At 44.5% G+C, this 18,937-nt stretch overlaps 1 protein-coding gene across 1 annotated transcript in view; it reads left to right on the forward strand.

Moving 5' to 3' along the window:
* Positions 1 to 439: 439 nt before the first annotated feature.
* The window catches only part of RHOBTB1 (Rho related BTB domain containing 1), a 202,713-nt gene continuing 184,215 nt past the window's right edge, over positions 440 to 18,937 (forward strand). The window contains exon 1 of the mRNA XM_069240919.1: positions 440 to 528. The gene's annotated coding sequence lies outside the window, so the exon portion shown is untranslated. The remainder of the gene's footprint in view (positions 529 to 18,937) is intronic.

Consider the following 18,937-nt stretch of genomic DNA (forward strand, 5'->3'; position numbering starts at 1 on the left):
AATACAGACTGCTAAACGGCTGGTGGATTATTTAAAAAGCAAGGGCTCAGCAGTTTCCTAGAAGGCGTAAAAAGTGAGCAAACAGAGGCCTTATCAGAGCGATAACGCGAAACAAATGGCGCACAGTGTTAAGGGTGCGGAGGGGCCGCTGAGCGGGGGTCATAAGCTTGTTCAGACATTGCAACAGGGACCCCTTGTACTCCGACCCCATGGCATGGCATGTTGAAGGGTAGGTGCTTGGCTAGACTGGGCAGGACTTAGAAGGGGCGTTGCCCCCGCATGGCAGAGGGTACCTTTAGGCGGTTGATTGATGGTGCTGGCCGGCTACCCTAGACAGGCGTTCAACCTCCTCGGCCAGGATCTGGGCGGAGTTTGGCTCTCGGGGCCAGGTGTTTGGTCGGCTAGGTGTCCGCGTGCAGATGAGGGGGTGTATCGTCCGCTGTGTTCAGCAAAAACGCTGCGAGGGACGCTTCCAAAACAAAGTCACAAGGCAATCGGCACAGACTCGCTCTTCTGCTCCCCATTCAGGTAATACTGCATTTTTGATTTAAATATAGATGCTTGAGAGCCATGTTACTACTGCCCCCACTGATAATATGGAAAATACAACAGGGAGCCCACTTTAAAGAGAAAAACGTGTTCGAGGCGCATTGTGTAGCCCAAGAGCTTCACTGCAGTAGTCTATTCCAAACTGTAAGAAAGGGACATGCATGTTTGTGATAGCGAAGGTGTACCCTCTCGTGCAGCCTCCGAGCAGTACCCGCAGCATACTCTGCCAGAGGCACTGAAGAGACCAGGAATTTAGTATGATTATGATGCAATAAGCCGGTCTGTCCTTCTCTCGACAACACATTCACTGGGGCACATTCCGTGCCTTCTGGTTCTAACATGCCCCTCAGAGGAATTTCGCGGTATTGTGAACGTGGGGCATGCTGCTGGAGTTAACCCCGACAAATCCCGTCCTTTATTGGCGTGTAGTGCCACTTGCACCATTGTGTCATGGGAAGGGTATCAGCAGTGATATGAATTTATTGTAGTCCCTAATGTAAGGATGCCCCGACCAGCGAGAGCACAGGCAGCGCCTATCATCCTCTGCGACCAGACAGTCGTTGGCTGTGATTCTCATAAAACATTCACCCCAATAATTGATCCTATTGTGCACAGGAGGACCTCCACCATTTCCACATTTCGTTTGTAGTAAACTGGCATGCACAATGCATAACCCAGTACCCATTTGTGTTCCAGCTGGCCACGAGTCCTGTAAGAGGAGGTACGAAAAAATAGCAAACGTTGTAAATGTGATGTGTTACATCATTTAACTAAGTATAAATGCAAGTTGCAGATTAGTACCGGGTTGCAGAAGCGCCCGGGGTCATAGATGGCTTTTCTGCCTGCTTTTTGTGCCGTAAATGTCCGAAGGGCTGCAATTTACATGTGTATGGGTGCCCCTTCTCTAATACCCACTGGGCATGTGCACCTTCGGTGCCCGTAATTTCACAGCAGCAGTCCCCTACAATTTAAGGAACAACTTTGCCGTGCGTGCACTTGTGTAATATTACCCAAACTAGCACAGAGTGAAAGAGACGGCCTTACAAAGTTTCCACTCTGGACCCTTTCCGACTTTGTAGCTTATTTCCAAAACTTTTGGCTTAATCATGAGTAGTCACAGGGGGGTAAGGGAAGCGGGGCAAATACATGTAGCGTGTGAATTGCACAATGTGGAACCAAACATTTGGGACAAATTCCGTCTTTTTCACTTAATCAAATTGTGTGATCCTAGGCAACGTTTTTTATTTCACGATTCCTCCTTTTTCTTCATTATAACATTTGAGGACTTCGAAATATTTGACATCAGGATGTGTATGGCACAAAACCTTCTACTGTGTTTGATTGAATAAACTGTAATGGTGTTCGTGTAGGGTAGAAACCCAGGCCACCCACGGAGAGCACATAACAAGACTTGCTTCTTAGTACACTACTGTCATTATTGTCAGGGTAAGAATGAATGTTTCAGAATTCATGTTTGAAAACTATCCCTTTTTAAAAATACTTCCCAATGCAATGATGCAATCTGATGTACTAAGATGAAACGTTTCTGCATGTTAATGAATTTTAAACATACTTTATCACACTTTTACACCTTTGTTGCAAGATATCTTAAAAATGAAGGCGTTTCTAAAGTTAAGAGGTGCAGGGTACCCCAGTAACTTAATTTCTTTAGGTTCCACTAACCTTTGAATAAAGGCTTGCCTGTTTATTTATTGTCATTTTAATGTTTGTGATGAGTCCAGTAAACAGCAGCCCAGTGGTGCTCCTTGACCAGGGGGCCACATGTAAAGGTCAGGAGGTCAGCATGCAGCCCCAGGGCCTTACTTTGAGTATTACTGGGCTCAATCAATCCCCAAAGAACCCTATTCTAGGTGTTTTTGTAGGTAGCAGAAGGAAGCTCGGCTGCTGGTGTCCCCTGATCCCACTCCTAGGCTTGCCAATTATAATGAGGCATCGCACATTCACCACCAGTGGAAAACATACTCAAACAACATCTATCCATCTTGTACCCACTCTGTGGAAAGTGGCAGTGAAGCAATGGGAAGGTCAACTTCAAAGGTAGGTTCACTCTATTTCTTCACTTTTACCTAAACACAACACTTCCTACCTGTGTTTTTGTGTGTTTTATATTTGACTCATTTTCCTTCTGTTCCCCTCACTTTCTTCTGATAACTGCGGCCATATGTTTCACGAGAGTGTGAGGCCCTATGGCTATCATTCTCTCGTCCTGATAATAGGAATCACCCAACAGTGCAGCTTTCACAGAGAAACCTTAGGCGGTAGGAAAACAGTAAAGAGGAGATCAACAGGGCTTAGGCAAAGGAGAATGCATTTTCCAAAAATCATTTGTTTGACATTTATATTAAAAATCTAAGTTCGCTAATGAATTCGATTTTTAAAGCTGAAGAAAATCCTGCAGAGATGAGTTTTCTAGTGAATAATAAAGCCAGATAATACATTTAGAGACTTTATACATAAACTAGGCATTTGCAAATGGAAATGATGTTTAGCCTGTGCAGTAACAAGCATTCTGAATGTTGCTACTGTAGAGACATGCCAGTTACATAAATGGCATGACTTCTACACAAGTAGTTAGATCTCGTCCATTCCAAAGCATCCTTTACTGATGACTTAACAAATGCTGGAAGCAGCTAGTGAAAAATATTTATTCTGACATGTTTATCACAGCTTAGCCTACAGTAGTCTAGGGTCCAGAATACAGAGCCGGCGCTCTGTCCCAGTCTCTGCCAGGTGCATGTTTCAAAAGGTGCCTCTCGTGCAGACTGGGATAGTAGCTCTGTTATCATGAATGCATAGCCCCCACACCAGCACATTCAGTGATAGAGTGCCTACAAGCGACTCTGGCCCATATTTATACTTTTTTAGTGCTGCATTTGCATTATTTTTTTACACAAAGCAGCGCAAACTTACAAAATACAATTGTATTTTGTAAGTTTGCGCAGCTTTTGCATCAAAAAGCGGAGCAAATGCAGCACTAAAAAAGTATAAAGTATGTTTCACAGTGGACGTAGCAGCCACCTGCACTCTAAAGAGGGGCAGGCATACCCCTACAGGCTGGTGTAGCGAGTGACTGCACTCGCCTGCAGTGTGATGTCTGAGAGGTCCATGGGACAGCCTTTTCCCCCTTTGGTGGGTACGCTTCAGGAGGCACACCTTTTGGTGATGCACAGTCAGGCTCATATTTATATTTTGTTTGCGTCGCATTTTCGTCATTTTTTTATGCAAAAGCGGCGCAAACTTGCAAAATACAATTGTATTTTGTAAGTTTTGCACCGTTTTTGCGCCAAATACCAGCGTAAATGCGGCGTTCAAAAAGTATAAATGTGGGCCTCAGTGTGCTTCCTTACCACCTCCACGCCTTGATTCTGCATCCATAATGCGTAGGCGCAGAGGCAAAGTGTTCTCCTCCTTAGCATTGGGCCATGCACTCATGCTAATGAGGGAATAGCACCCGAAGATAGCACTATCTGTATTACAGAAGAGAGCGCATATGCTTCTGCCTCCTTCAGTAATGCTACATGCCTTAAGAGCACAGAAAGTGGGCACACATACCCGCTGCATTCCGGGGCACTGTATGTAATACAGCTGAAGACTTCTGGGGCAGCCCCAGTGACATGTTTTACAATCTTTAATGTGGGTCGTGAAAAACAAGCCAAAGTTTGGACAACCTGTGATTTCTTATGCCATTTGCACAGTTTTAAAACATTTCTAAACACCAAATATACCCATTGAGGTTAGTTAATTGCTCAACATGTTTTAGAAGCCAGAATACAGGCCTGGAGATCAGGCCACAAATTTCGAGAGATTATACAGAAAGGTGACTTTTCCTAAACTATCATTAGGACGAAGACAATACATAATTTTTACTTCCAGGGATTTCAGTGCAAACTTTGTCTCGGGTAACTACGTGTGTTTGTTGGGATCAGAAACTGACCACGCATGGGGAACTTCACACCTTGTGTTTTAGAATGTGGTATCATCTTTCCTTGGGGTAACATCTTCACTGCACTAGAAAAGTTGCATTGTTGATAAATCAGTGGCGTTAGGGCCTGATTCTCTGGCTTGTATTGCAGAAATGTTCAAAGTCTTTTTTCAGCCATCAATTATACTCTTCAAGACCAGTGGTTCAGTATAATTATTTTCTACAGGTGTCTGTACAGAAAGTGATCAATTGCCTCACAGTTCTTCACTAATTAATAATGCTGCTGATCCAAATGTAAATTTTTTAATTCCAGTGAATATGTTGCTACCTTGAAACTCTAGATTAATACTGAACACCCAACATCTGGACAGAGTTCAGTAATTTTGAGAAAGTGACAGGCCGAGCACCTTCTTTTCCTGCATAAAATCTACGCTATGGGATGCTGCTTGAAAAATGTAGTTATTTAGTGATAAAAATAACAGCAGCGGCCGCCGCGTAACGCAAGGGGAGGGGTGGGGGTGGGGAGAACGGAGATGAGGCAAAAAATAGAACTGACCTTAACTCCATCCCTGCCGCCTCCTGCCACCTCGTGCTCCTTTTCTTCCGGTGTTCCAGCATTTACTGCTGGGAGACCAGTACAGGCTCCCCACCAATCCTGGTGCTGCTTTCAGGCAAAATCTTGCATGAAAGCAGCACCAGGATTGGTCTGAGCAGCAGTGACTGCCGCTTAGACACAGCCCTGGGGTCTGTGCAGTTTCTCCAGCCTGGCTGGAGAAACCTAAGTGCGTATGTGTGTTTGGTCGGTCTCAGACGGCCAGCCAAACACACATGCGCACTTAGGTGCACTCTCCCCTCTCCTACCTCCTGTGGCCCAGTCCCGCTCCTCTCTGCGCTGCTGGCTGCAGAAAAATAAAATGATCTATTGTTTTATTTGTCTGCTTCCGGTACAGGCAGTGGGGCAACACTCCTTCGCTGTAGTGAAGGAGCCGCCCTTGAAAAATAATGCAAGTACAGGCGGATAAAAAAGTTTACAATTAAATATTACTTCAAGCACAGGAGTTTTATGAAATAAGTTTGATCTTGTACTGAAGAGATCTGGTATGACCCAATGTACAGTACTCCCTTGTCCCGCTCGCTTTGATACATTACAACGTGAGGCCCCTGCACCACTCATACACATCCCCTTGAAACATAAAAGTCCCTCCCCCCTCCTTAAGTCCTGCTTTTTGTGTCTTTAATTCCTGTGTTTTTTTGTGTCTCGGGGACCCCTTCATGGGCAGGTGCTCTGCGCTAGCTCATGGGATGTCTGTGACCAGGAGTCTGCTCATTTAGTGGTCGGTAAAAGTGCAGTTTTGATTCTTCTGGTTGAGGTTGATCCTGGCGGTGCGAGGAGGAGCAAGTACACTTGTTGTTAGAGCAATGACGTGGTTCTGGCTGCAAGCTCTCGTGTTGGAGTCGGGCATGAGCATAGTTTCGCTTCTTTGTAGGAGAGAGGGGCACCTCCTGGGTAGTATGGAGACCGATAAGCTAGGGGATGCATCACTCTCCCACAGCTGAACATCGGACAGTAAGGAAATCTTGGAGTCAATTTTATTAATTTGTAGCATGGCTATGTTTTGCAAGGATTGATTCCTTCCCAGAAGGATTTGTGATATGAGCTTTAATGGGCTTCTTCACATTCTGTTCTATGATGGAGGGAAAACGTTCTGAGAATAGAATTCTCTACCACTGTCCTTTCCCTGGAGGTGAACCTTTGGAGTGCAGGGCAATGTGCTTAAGATCTCAGTCTCCTGCTAGTCCACTGGTTTCCAGACTCTCAGGGCATGGCTTTTTCAATCTCTACCAAGGAGATAAAATCAGAACCCATATGTTGGCTGGATCATGCTTACCACCTGAATGGGGATTGCTTTGTGTCCTCCAGCCCCATTAGTTATTGAAATGCATGCGAGTGAGAAAGGCTGGAGAGCATTAACTGGATTACATTAGGGCTAGGGCTATGGATACCTGGTCAAAACATCAAGTCACCTTTCTCTGTAAGCTTTCTCCCACCTGGTCCTTCTCAGAGTCATAATAATCAAAACAAACAAAATGACGCGGAGGAGAAGAAGAGCGCCCTTTCTTTCAGTAATTTAGGACTGGATTTTCTATGGAGTCATGTCCAACTTTTGAAAGGGAGGCAACTTTTCTGGCACTTGGTTTTCCAGGCCGTACGTTGGCGGTCAGAGAGGATCAAGCAATTATGGCTACTGACTGGACAAAAATGGCATCTTCAGCTTTTGTGGTCTTGGCAATGTAGCAGGAAGTCAGCCAATGGACTCTTTGATGTCACCTCTTTTGTCTGGGGCTAGGGAGCAACTTTGCCATGAGCCAGGCATCACAGGCACAGTTGTCGGCAGTCCTGCGGTTGGTGCAGCCTCTCTTGCCAGGTCCACAGAGCAGCAGGGCATTCCTTCTTCAGTCCTCTGTCCAGATGAGATCTGAGGTCTGGGTCCAAGTGGTGCTAACTTATGGCCAGAATGTACACTTAAGGATGTAGATGCTACTAGCCAAAGGGGCATTGGGAGATTCCCCACCTGATGACGACTTCCTGCATTGTGTGGCATCTAGCTATCCCAGAATGTATTATTGTATCAACTTCATATATGGCAGAACCCCTCTCTCAGTGTGTGGAGCTTGATAGCCCACCCTAGAGGTGTGGCTAACCGAGGACTACATGCCCATGAAAAAAACAGTTTGACAACTGGTTTCCCCTCTCTGCTCCAGATGCCAACCCGAATACCACAACAAATGAGTAGCCCCTCTCATGTGTGTTCACTATTTGCCCTTCAAAGATGGTTTCCTTTTGAAGCTCATCTATTGGGCTCAAACCCTGTGTGGCTTCCTGCCAGGGATAGGTAATACCTATTCTAACCACAAGCACCTACTGTTCCTGGGAGTCATTCACACTTCTCCACAGGAAGGTGGAAGGCTGTCTTATGGCCAACATCTGTAAATGTCACTGAAAAACTTGACACAGAGTGCTCAAAAGTTACATTAAATTCTACTTGTTCATCAAGTCAGGATTAATGTGACAAATATTTTGATACCTTGAAGTACCAACTGTAGAGGTACCCACCGCTCAGAAGTTAGCATTGCTGAGTTGTCAACATGTGACATGTAACTCTGCACTAGTCAATGGGGCTAATAGTTTTCCGCCGAAAAAAACAACAATTTGGGGATTTTACTGTTAGAACATATAAAATACATGTCAAACCTTTTAATATACACCACCCTTCCCTTAAATGTATAGGTCTGCTGTAGGGGTGACGTTTATATTAGAAAGGGAGTGTTGGGCTTTGCCATTACATTAAATGGCAAAGTCCAGTTAGCAGTTTAAAACTGCTCTGCCAATCTGCAGCAGCTGAGTGGGAGACATGTTTTCACATTTTCCCAACCAGGGTGGCACAATGAGTGCTGCAGCCTTATTGGGACCCCTTAACTTACAGACCTTGGGTACCTTTGGTACCACATACTAGGGACTTATAAGTAAATAAAGCTAAACCAATTGATATAAACCAGTCATACATATACTTTTAAGGCTAAGAGCACAGGCACTGAGTACTGACTGGTAGGCAGGCCTCAGTGTACTTCCAGAGTATAAAACCAGCAGCACCAGTCAAAGACTATGTGCGTGATCATGAAAAAAGAGGCATTCACTTCCAATATTCACCCTTAATTATCAAGAAACAAATGTAATGTGCTTTCAGAGCAAATTCAGGAAATGTCTGTGATATTAATGAGCACTATAGTTAATTGGTTAGGAATTAAGATAATTTAGATTTACATTACCCAAACCTCAGCTTCATTCTGGCAACGATACGCTTTAAAACGTCTAAATAAGAAACAGGTCTCTCGACTTTATATATATATAGGCACCTATACCTTGTAACTGATGCTAAAAGCATTTGTAGCAAACTTTAACTCATCATTTACATATGCCATTGCCTACAGCTACCCAAAGTAAGAAAAATGTTTCCTCCTGAAAACAGAATATTATAAATGCTGCTGAGAGTAAGTAAGTGCCATGTGAGGTGAAGGTCGAATTGCTATCATTAGTATCTTATTTTGCAAAAAGAAGAATCATTTGAGATATTATATTATTATTATATTATTTAAAAAGTGTCATCATTTTTTTTAAAGTGTATGTTTTGATAAATGTATATATTTATATTAATCATATTTAACAATATTACTATGTGGTGGGCTAAAACTCGCCTCTGTGTCTTTAATGAAATTGGTACTTTTCGTCATTAGCACTTGGAAAATCCACATTTTATGTCAAGACAGTAGGCTTCACAGCATGCTCCAGCAGTCAATAAAGTATTGCTGACATATTCTGAAGGTTTGTTATGTTTATATTCTTCACATTGTTAAGTATATTGTATTGTTCTCATACTGTAGTCACTACAGATATACATCCACTGATTTCGGATGTTAACCCATCTTTTCAAAGGTTAAATGTCCTTCACAAAGGCTCATAGGCTGGTCTTATTCCCCTGCTCACTCGTTCTTTCACATTCTTGTTTTATTCACTGTCTATTACTGGTTAAGGTGTGTTTGTGTTACTTAATATATTTTTGTAATATAACTTCCCAGCATATCACATCAACTATTAAATCAATATAAAACAAATATACGTCAATAGTTGACATACATGAAAAAAAGAAACACTAACTTTTAGCAATAAATTATAATAATTTACGGACTGACCTCAGGGTATGGCTCTGGACAGTGGTTCCCAAACATTTTAGAACCTCAGTCCACTTTTGTGACCTACCCACCTTTTAATGGACATGAGTTCAGACGATTTTTTAATGTTACCAAAGCATTGTGTGGTAGTGCATTGTGATTTCAGACAGCACACTTTTCATTGATATGGCCAGTAAATTTACACAGACATAAAGATTTACAGGCCCATAGCCTGATTGAAAAGTGGTAGATTTTATTAATGAGCAAAGTTCTGTCTTATCTCTTGGTGACTGACCGTATCATTGGTTCTCTGATCATTAAAAAAGATTTAAGTTAAGGGCGGCTGGTTAAGGTGTTGTGCCGGTACAGATGGTCATTAATACTTATTCAGCTCCAATTACTTTTTGACATCAAATCTTCAAATTTAGGCAACACTCCAGACTGCGCCCAAAACAGCTGTCTACTCATGACAGATTAGCGAAAAAGACTTACAATTTCAAGCTTTTCTTGTGGAAACCCTTTTTTATGAATTAATGAGTTTCGCATTGTATACATTTGTTTTCTTTATTTTCACATGGTGTAAAATATTTCGATATTTAAGTCAAATTTTCCCCATATTTTATGTGCCCCTGAAATGTTCAACAGTCGGAAAAAGAAAGCTTATTTGTGCAACGGAAATAAGTTTGCACATTGAAGGGCACAGATGTAAAACTCAAATGTGCATGCACATTGCACAATCACAGTCCTTGAACGGGCATGCACATTGTTCAATTGCTAAGGATTGTAGTGCCGCACATGTGTGTTAGTAGCTTGTCAGTCCTGTAAAAGTCTTCTTATTTAAGAATCGTAATTATACAATGTACATGTGCGTTTTAGGACCAGATGCATGTTTGAGGGCACGCATGACAGTTCTAGAACATGTATCTTTGTTGCACAGTTGTGATTCTCGATTCTCGACTATGCACACATAGGGAGCTTTCTCTGTGAAAACACAAATAAGCATTCTTTTTCCGATTGTTGAAAATTTCAGGGGCACAGCAATAAAAAATGGGGAAAATGAGACTAAAATATCGAAATATTTTACAGCATGTGAAAATAAAGAAACAATATTTAAACAATGCGAAACTCATTAATTCATAAGAAGAAAAAAGGGTTTTCACAAGAAAAGATTGAAATTGTAAGTCTTTTTCGTTATTCTGTCTAAGTGTAGACAGCTGTTTTGGGCGCAGTCTCAAGTGTTGCCTAAATTTGAAGATTTGATGTCAAAAAGTAATTGATGCCGAATGACCACCTGTACCGGAACAACACCTTAACCAGCCGCCCTTAACATAAATCTATTTTATGGATCAGAGAAGCAATGTTACGGTCAGTCACCAAGAGAAAAGACAGAACTTTGCTGAGTAAAAGAACACCAAATTTGAAATTTAACAGGGATGTAGCTTTTGGCAGCATTTGTACCTTCTTTCTGAGCTGGTGCATTTTCATTCAGCTGCTGTGGATCAAAAACCGCTGTCCAGCTTAGGGGATATATATTTATTTATATATATATATATATATATATATATATATATATATATATATATATATATATTGTTTCCAAGGAAAAGAAACCACTGCACTCGGTTTCTCCTGAAAAATTAACAGTGTTTAATCCATGCCAACAAACACCAACGCAGACGCTTCGGAGTGAAAATGCGTTGGTGTTTGTTGGCGTGGATTAAACGCTGTTAATTTTTCAGGAGAAATGGAGTGCAGTGGTTTCTTTTCCTTGGAATTATAATTTTAGGAGGATTGGTCTACCTCCTACCACTGGCACGGGCAGCTTGTGTGCACTGTGTCTGATTTAAGACCGATTGCATAAAATATATATATATTAGTAAAGAGGCCCATTTCATTGGCTGAATTTTCCTGATGTTCATGTACAGATTAAAAAAATAATTAATTGAAAAAAAAGCCAAATGATTGGCTGAAAATATTTGAGGATAGTCATCTTGTCTCTCCTATCTTTGATCATGAGCATGCAAATATTTATAATGGATGAAGGGAATAAAATTCATGTAGCGCTTCAATTGCCTCCTAAGGCTTAGGTAAAATGCTACAGGCAAAGTTTTGGGAATTTTTTAAAAAGGATTGCTGTAGAAATTTTTGCCGAGTGAGAGTAGAAGGGTATTCCAGAGACTAGGTACTAGAACAAAGGACAAACTTCTGCCTCTTCTAGCTTTGCACATTTTTGGAATGTGCAATAGGAGAAGATTGGCAAAACTGAAAATTATTTTGGGCTGATATTGAGGCAACCTCTCGCTCAGATATAAAGGGCCTTTCTGATAGAAGGCTGTTTGGGAAATGACCAATACTTTGAAATGTATCTGTTCTTTTACTGGCAGCCCGATATGGAGTAATTACATGTCTGAAAGGTGCTTTTAGAATCAGTCTTGCTGCAGCATTCTTGAGGGACCGAAATAGGACAAAACAGATAGAGATGGCCAAGGAAATCTGGGGTAAAAAAGTGAGGTCAGTGTCAAATATAAATCCAATGTTTGTGGCTGGGGAGGTAGGAATGGGAGGCCTGCCCAGTTCTGAGGACCACTAGCTTTGGGGACAAAGGGATGCCTTCCCCCCAAAAAACCCACCTCCAATTTTTTAGAGTTAAGCTTGAGACAACTTTCTTTCATCCAATCCACAATTGCTACCAAGTAACCTTTGAACAAATCTACAATGTTTTCATTAAACTGTTGGAAGGAAAGCCACAGCTGAGTGTCATCTGTATAGAAAACTACTTTGAGATTGCATCACTCAACAATGTTAGCCAAGGGAACCTTACATTGTTATGAAATTTCTACTATAGTAATAAGACTGTGTGTTTAGGACGGCAGAACAGTGGAGTGTGAGAGACTGAGTCTAGCTCATAGTGTTTCATCCGAGCCCCAAAACTACTGAGGTGAGAGGTGATTATGGCAACCTGAACCTTGCATTCTGACTCCCCAGGGAAACCATGGAAACAGATCTTACCCCGTTCGTACTGTTACCCATACATTCCATGGCGAGACACAAAGATGTGAGATAGGTTTTCAGTGCATTTATTGAAACAATCACAATCTGGCATTTAGATTGAGCTGTGATAACTAGGCAGATCAAACAAAGCAAGGTAATCAGCATTACAAACATAGTACAAAAGATAAACAATCCAACTATGATATGTGTGGTTCTAGATGTTATAGAAGTTTGTTCTAAAGGTTCCTACCTAACCCTATGTCTACGCTGAGAACATAGTGGGTGTACCCTTCTGTCTGATCTAAGGGATTAGTCTCAACCCCATACCCTAAAACAGTGTCACAAGTTATTCGGTGATGTAGATGGCAGTCCCCGCTGGACGCTGGCAGATCAGCACCAGCCGACCTGCATGTCGCACAGCATGCCTCTCAGGATAGTCGTGGTCCGAATGCTCCCTACCCCATGTAGATAAGTGCCTTGTTAATATAATGAACCGTACTGTGTTGGAAGTAAAATTTCGATGAAATGCTGTATCTGGGCATTTGAAACTGTCTTCTAAACGGGCAACACAACTTGCATATCTTGTACAGAGTTCTTTAGCCTTGGACAGAAAGTACTGATAATATTGTGTGCAAAGGCTAACTAAACAGGCAGGCTGTAAAAATTAGGTGGGGTTGATAGCTTTGATAGCCAGTTTTAGAGCTTATCGACAACAGTCTTCTGGTGTCGTCCAGAATTAAATAAACAAGCAAATGGAATTATGAAATGGTCGGACCAAGTAAGGGGTAGGGGAGAAGCGACTGTCAGATTATGCAAATTAGAAAAAAATAGATCTAGAGTATGACCAGCATTATGGGTTGGTCCTACAACCAGTAGCAGGAGTTTGAGTCCGAAAAGGTCCTCTTTTAAGAGATTAGACACATTGCATTTAGGATGGATGGATTGATTTCTCCCAGGACTATGAAGTCTGTGTATTGAAAAGGCACCTTCAAGTTGCCTAGACCTTTGGCAAAGTCCAGGAACACCTGAAGATGCTATATTGGGTGCTGATGAAAGGAGGAAGTAAGTTAGAAGTTATCCACACCCACATTTCTTTTCTTTCTCCAGCCTGTCACTGTGGCCAGGAAGAGATGTACATATAAGTATGATTTATTCAATCTCCCAGGCCTGCTCAATACCACGTGGGTTTAAAAATGCAACATAGCCATTCCAAATGGCTGAAGTTCACCACAGTAATTGATATTCTTCGACTTTGCCAAAGGGACAGATAGAAATCGCTTCACTTCTCAACCCGAGCCTGGTCTTCCATCTCCTACATTATTATGCAGTAGAATGAGGCTCAGGGCCAGCTGAATGCTGTCAGTTGCACCAGTCTTCTGATGCAGGATCGAGGCAGCTATGCACTACCCTGGGGGTTTGGCATCGCCCACATGAACATAAAAAAGGTGCAGTGGTTTGGCAACCCTGTAGCTACACACTCATCTTACAAAGATGCTAAAATGCTCTATGGGTCTTTAAAGTCCCAGGGGGCACAAGGAAACAAAGTTAAAAAAAAAGGTGAGCAAACATGGGGAAAAGTTTATTTAAAATCTTTCCTAATGATCGCGTCCACTGGCAGCGATTTAAAAAAATTAGAAAATGTATGGCAGAAACGCTGGTAATAATTTTGAACCACAACATGGTTCAAGAATCGCAGTTATTGAAAGGCGATCACGGTCATCTCAGAATGGATTCAAATCTTTAACCATTTACAACACCTCTGCCATTTTAAGGTGAATGTCATCATCTTAAAATGGAAGTAATTCTCAAACTACATTCTGTTTCTCAAACACAATTTGGTATATAAAAAATAATTGCCAAAGTGGGCACTGAGAGGAAGTGGGCTGTTGGACCATGTTGCAGAATGCCATGCTCTACACCTGTGCCTGGTGGCCTCAGAGGTAGAAGAACTAGGCCCAGGCCAGGGTTACAGTCCACACCCTGCATCCAGTGGCCGCAGCAAACGGCCAAAGTCTATGTACAGCAGGTGTCAGCCTCTATAATTTGGTACACTGCATGCCAGGAGGCCGAAGCCTGTACCCACTGACTACTACTTACATCCAAAGCCCTAATATAATTGATTTCGCGATATGAGGACTGGGTCTGGGGTTTGGCTAAATACCATGCCCCTGTCTGAGTGGTTGCTGTGCATGGTTGAAGGCAGTGATTAATATGTTCTGGACAAGATGACTGGGTTTGGCCCTCTGCCCAGAAGCCTTATGCAGTGGGTTTTGGACATAAGGACAGGACACAGAGAACAGTGGGAGGTCCACACCCTGCACTCAAAGCACAGAGGCCCTGATTTATACTTCCTGGTGCAAAACTGCACTAACGCAGTTTTGCACCAAAAAGTTTAGCACTGGCTTGCACCATTTCTGTGCACCAGCCGGGCCTCATATTTATGGAATGGTGCAAGCCAGTGCAAAGGGTAGGCTAGCGTAAAAAAAAAATGACGTTAGTCTGGTGGGGCTGGCAGTATGGAAGAAGGGGGTCTTGCACTAAAAAATGACGTTAGGCAGGTTAGAGTTAAAACAAAATGACTCTAACCTACCTAGAGTAATTTCCTGACGCTAAACCATCCATACTACATGACTCTTGTCTTAGAAAAGACAGGAGTCATGCCCCCCACCCCAATGGCCAGCACAGGGGACCAGGGTCACCTGGGAATGGCCATTTCACCCAGTGCCATGTAGGGGGGGCCATTTCAGGGCCCCCAATGGCACTTTAAAAAATAGAATAAAATACTTACCTGTACTTACCTATACTTACCTGGGATGGGGTGTCCCATCCTCTGCTGTCCCTCTGGTGTGGGTGGGGATGTCCCTGGGGCCTGGGGAGGGCACCCATGGGCTTATTCCATGGTGTTCCACCATGGAAATAGGCCCACAGGTCTCCCAACGCCTGCCCTGACCCAGGAATTAAAAAATGTTGCAAAGCAAGGTTTGCTCCATTTTTTGACCCCTCCTCCCTCCTGTGTGTGATTTTAGCACGGGGGATAAATATGGCGCTAAGGCCATAGAGTAATTTTTTTGTACAGGAACATCTACTGTGCATCTCATTGACGCGAAGTAGGTTTCCACGTCCAAAAAATGACTTTAACTCCATAACTTTGGCGCTAGAATGGTCTAACGCCAAAGTATAAATATGGAGTTAGTTTTGCACCGAATTTGCGTAAAAAATGACGCAAATTTAGCGCAAAACAATTATAAATATGCCCCAGAGTGTCTAAATTAAATACCATATGGCCACTGCATATGGTCAAAGGCTGTGTATTGTAGATCAGGAGCTCAAGACCTAGATGCACAGTCTGACTAGAAGCTACGATCAGCATTTTGACTGCAGCGCACATTTAAGACCATGCGTACAGGACCAGGCTAGAGGGTATTTCCTGTACCCAGCGGTTTTGTGTACATGAAGAGTAGTTGCAAGGTATGGCCGAAAGCAAAGTCCTGTGACTAATAGCCAATACACATGGGCTGAGGTCATGCACAGGGAGTTTGAGGGGCCATAAACAGGCAGCAGGGTATGGCCAATATGGACTGCTGTGAGGCGGCGCATAGGGGTTTCTGATGGATACACCTACCTGTGGATTCCTCACCTAAAGAATTCTCCCCTCGCGGCAGCCCTCAACAGAAATTTCTTCTAGCTCTGCACGTCGACGATGACGTCACAATCGCACGACTCCACGTGACGCCACATGACGTCATCCAGGCAATAAGAAGCCCTCGTCGACGTGCAGACGTCAGTTCCCTTTTTTCAGTGCCCGAGTAACGGTTAATTCTTCGAGGCTCACAGGGAGCTACTGTTTCCAACGACGGTTACGATGTCGCAGCCTAGAAAATCCGTCTTTAAACCTTGTAGCCAGTGCGGGGGTCGAATGTCGGTTACCGACCCCCACGAAAACTGCCTCTGGTGCCTTAGTTCCGACCATGAGGTCGAGTCATGCGGCTCCTGTCAGCGCATGAACCCTAAGGCTCTTAAAGAGAGGGAGGCGAAATTGTTCTTGGCTCGGTCCAAGAAGAAGAAGGAGAGGCGTCATCGGAGGGAGTCTTCTTTGAGATCCTCGAGGTCTCGTCACCATCATAGTGACTCTCGGTGCCGTCACAGATCTCGGCGCCGATCGAGCAAGGGGCGGTCCAGGTCAAGATCGGCTTCTCCGTCGGCTCAGCGTCGTCCGACGTGGGAGATAAGCCCGACCGTCACCCCTCCGCCTCCTACGACCCCGACGTCACCCGGGTCGGTCTTTGAGGTCGAGCCTCCCCAGAGGCCTGAAGGTTCTCCTGGCCAGGAGTTACCTGGACCCTCCTCGGCATCTATGCCGGCGCTGGTGCAGCAGCAGCAATGCCCGGCTTTCCCGACTCCAGGATCGGATCCTGCAGTGTTTTTAAACGCAATGTTTAACATTTTTGCTTCCATGGCGCCGGGTGGAAGTCATGCAGGTCCGTCTGGCCCTCTGGCCTATGATTTGGGTGTTCCGGCGTCTTACAGATCGACGCCGTTCACCCCATTTTTATCTGCCGCACCTGAAGCGGCGCCGATGCCTATGACGTCACCCAGGCTGACTACACCTGCTACGGCGCCGTCAGATTCACCTCGGATCCGATCGACGTCGAAGAATCTTTTGGAGACGGAGCTTCCGGCTTCGGACGGATCCGAGGTTCGGCGCCGACGAAGATTTTCAGCGTCGGCCGACGCCTTGTCGACTCCAGGCTTGGAGTCAAGACTTAAATCAAGACGTCTGGCTCTTCGACTTTTGGAGGAAGAAGAGTACGCAAGACAACACCTGGAGGAAGGTGAAGTTGTAGAGCCCTCTGGTGACTTCCAGGGACTGGATACAGCTAGTGGCTTGGAAGGACGCTTATTTTCATATTCCGATCCTCAAATCGCACAGGAAGTATCTCTGGTTTGTGGTGGGATCGCAGCATTATCAGTTTGCGGTCCTCCCGTTTGGTCTTACTTCAGCACCTCGAGTCTTCACAAAGGTGATGGCGGTGGTGGCAGCAGAACTCAGAAGAAGGGGGATAGCTGTGTTTCCCTATCTGGACGATTGGTTGATCAAGGCCAAAACTCCGGAGCTCGTGCGGTGCCATCTCCAGTCGACGACTCAATTGTTGTACGACCTGGGTTTTTCAGTCAATGTACCCAAATCTCACCTGGAGCCCTCTCAACGCCTCCTGTTCATAGGGGCAGTATTGGACACGACATTGAATCTGGCCTTTCCTCCACCCCAGCGGGTCCAGGATATTCAGGCGTTGATTCCAATGTTTCGAAAGGGAGCGGTAGTTCCAGTCCTCAAGGTCCTTCGACTGTTCGGTCTGTTCGCTTCTTGCATACTGTTGGTCACTCATGCACGCTGGCACATGAGGGCTCTTCAGTGGTGCGTCCGCAGGCAGTGGTTTCAGCACAAAGGGGATCTCGAAGATTCAATAAAGATCTCCAGAGACACTGCAGTGGATCTTCAATGGTGGGCAGCGGTCGACAACCTGTCTCAAGGAAGGCCGTTCTCGCTGCCACCTCCAGTGGCCACGGTGGTAACGGATGCTTCCACTCTAGGGTGGGGAGCTCATCTGGGGGACCTGGAGATCAAGGGCCTTTGGTCTCCAGGGGAACAGAAGTTACATATCAATCTGTTAGAGTTGCTGGCAGTACGTCTGGCACTCAAGGCCCTCCTCCCTTCCATTCGCGGTCAGTCAATCCAAGTTCTAATGGACAACACAACCGCGATGTGGTATATAAACAAACAGGGAGGAGTGGGGTCGTATCTTCTCTGCAGAGAAGCTCTTCGTCTCTGGTCCTGGCTTCAGGACCACAAGATCTGCTTGATTGCACATCACTTGGCCGGAGTCCTGAACGTGCGTGCAGACATTCTCAGTCGACGCAGCTCGGTCGACCACGAGTGGCGCCTTCATCCAGATCTAGTTCTGTGTATCTTCAGGATGTGGGGATATCCGCAAATAGATCTGTTTGCCACTCAAGAGAATGCGCAGTGCCCGCTATTTTGCAGCCTCCAGTATCCGGTGCAAGGAGCTTTGGGGGACGCGTTTCAGATGTCCTGGAAGGGTCACTTACTTTAAGCGTTTCCCCCATACCCTTGATTCCTCGAGTTCTCAGGAAGATCTGCCAAGACCCAGCTCAAGTCATCCTAATAGCTCCGGATTGGCCGAGAAGGGTGTGGTATTCGGACCTACTCCAACTCTCTCAGTGCCCTCCGCTCCGTCTCTCTTGCAGGGTGGACCTCCTCTCGCAATCGCAGGGGCAGATTCTACACCCCCACCTCCGGAGCCTGCATCTTCATGCCTGGAGATTGAACGGGGCAATCTGAGTACCTTTTCTCTCCCTCGAGACGTGGTGGAGGTTATTTTATCGGCCAGGCGACACTCCACCAATTCAATCTATGCTAATCGTTGGGCTAAATTTACAAGCTGGTGTGGAGAGAATAGTTTAGATCCTTTAAAAGCTGGTTTATCTGACATTTTGTCATTTGCACTCCATCTGGCACAGAAAGGTTTTGCAATTGCCACTGTTAAGGGTTATCTGTCTGCACTATCTGCTTTTCTGTGCCTTCCTGATCAACCATCCTTCTTTAAATCACCAATTGTTTTAAAGTTTCTAAAGGGACTCACTAATAGGTATCCACCCACACCATTCGTTATGCCTCAGTGGGACCTTAACTTAGTCTTAACTTTT

Source organism: Pleurodeles waltl, chromosome 6 (genome assembly GCF_031143425.1).
Source record: "Pleurodeles waltl isolate 20211129_DDA chromosome 6, aPleWal1.hap1.20221129, whole genome shotgun sequence".
NCBI classification, from domain to species: Eukaryota; Metazoa; Chordata; class Amphibia; order Caudata; family Salamandridae; genus Pleurodeles; species Pleurodeles waltl.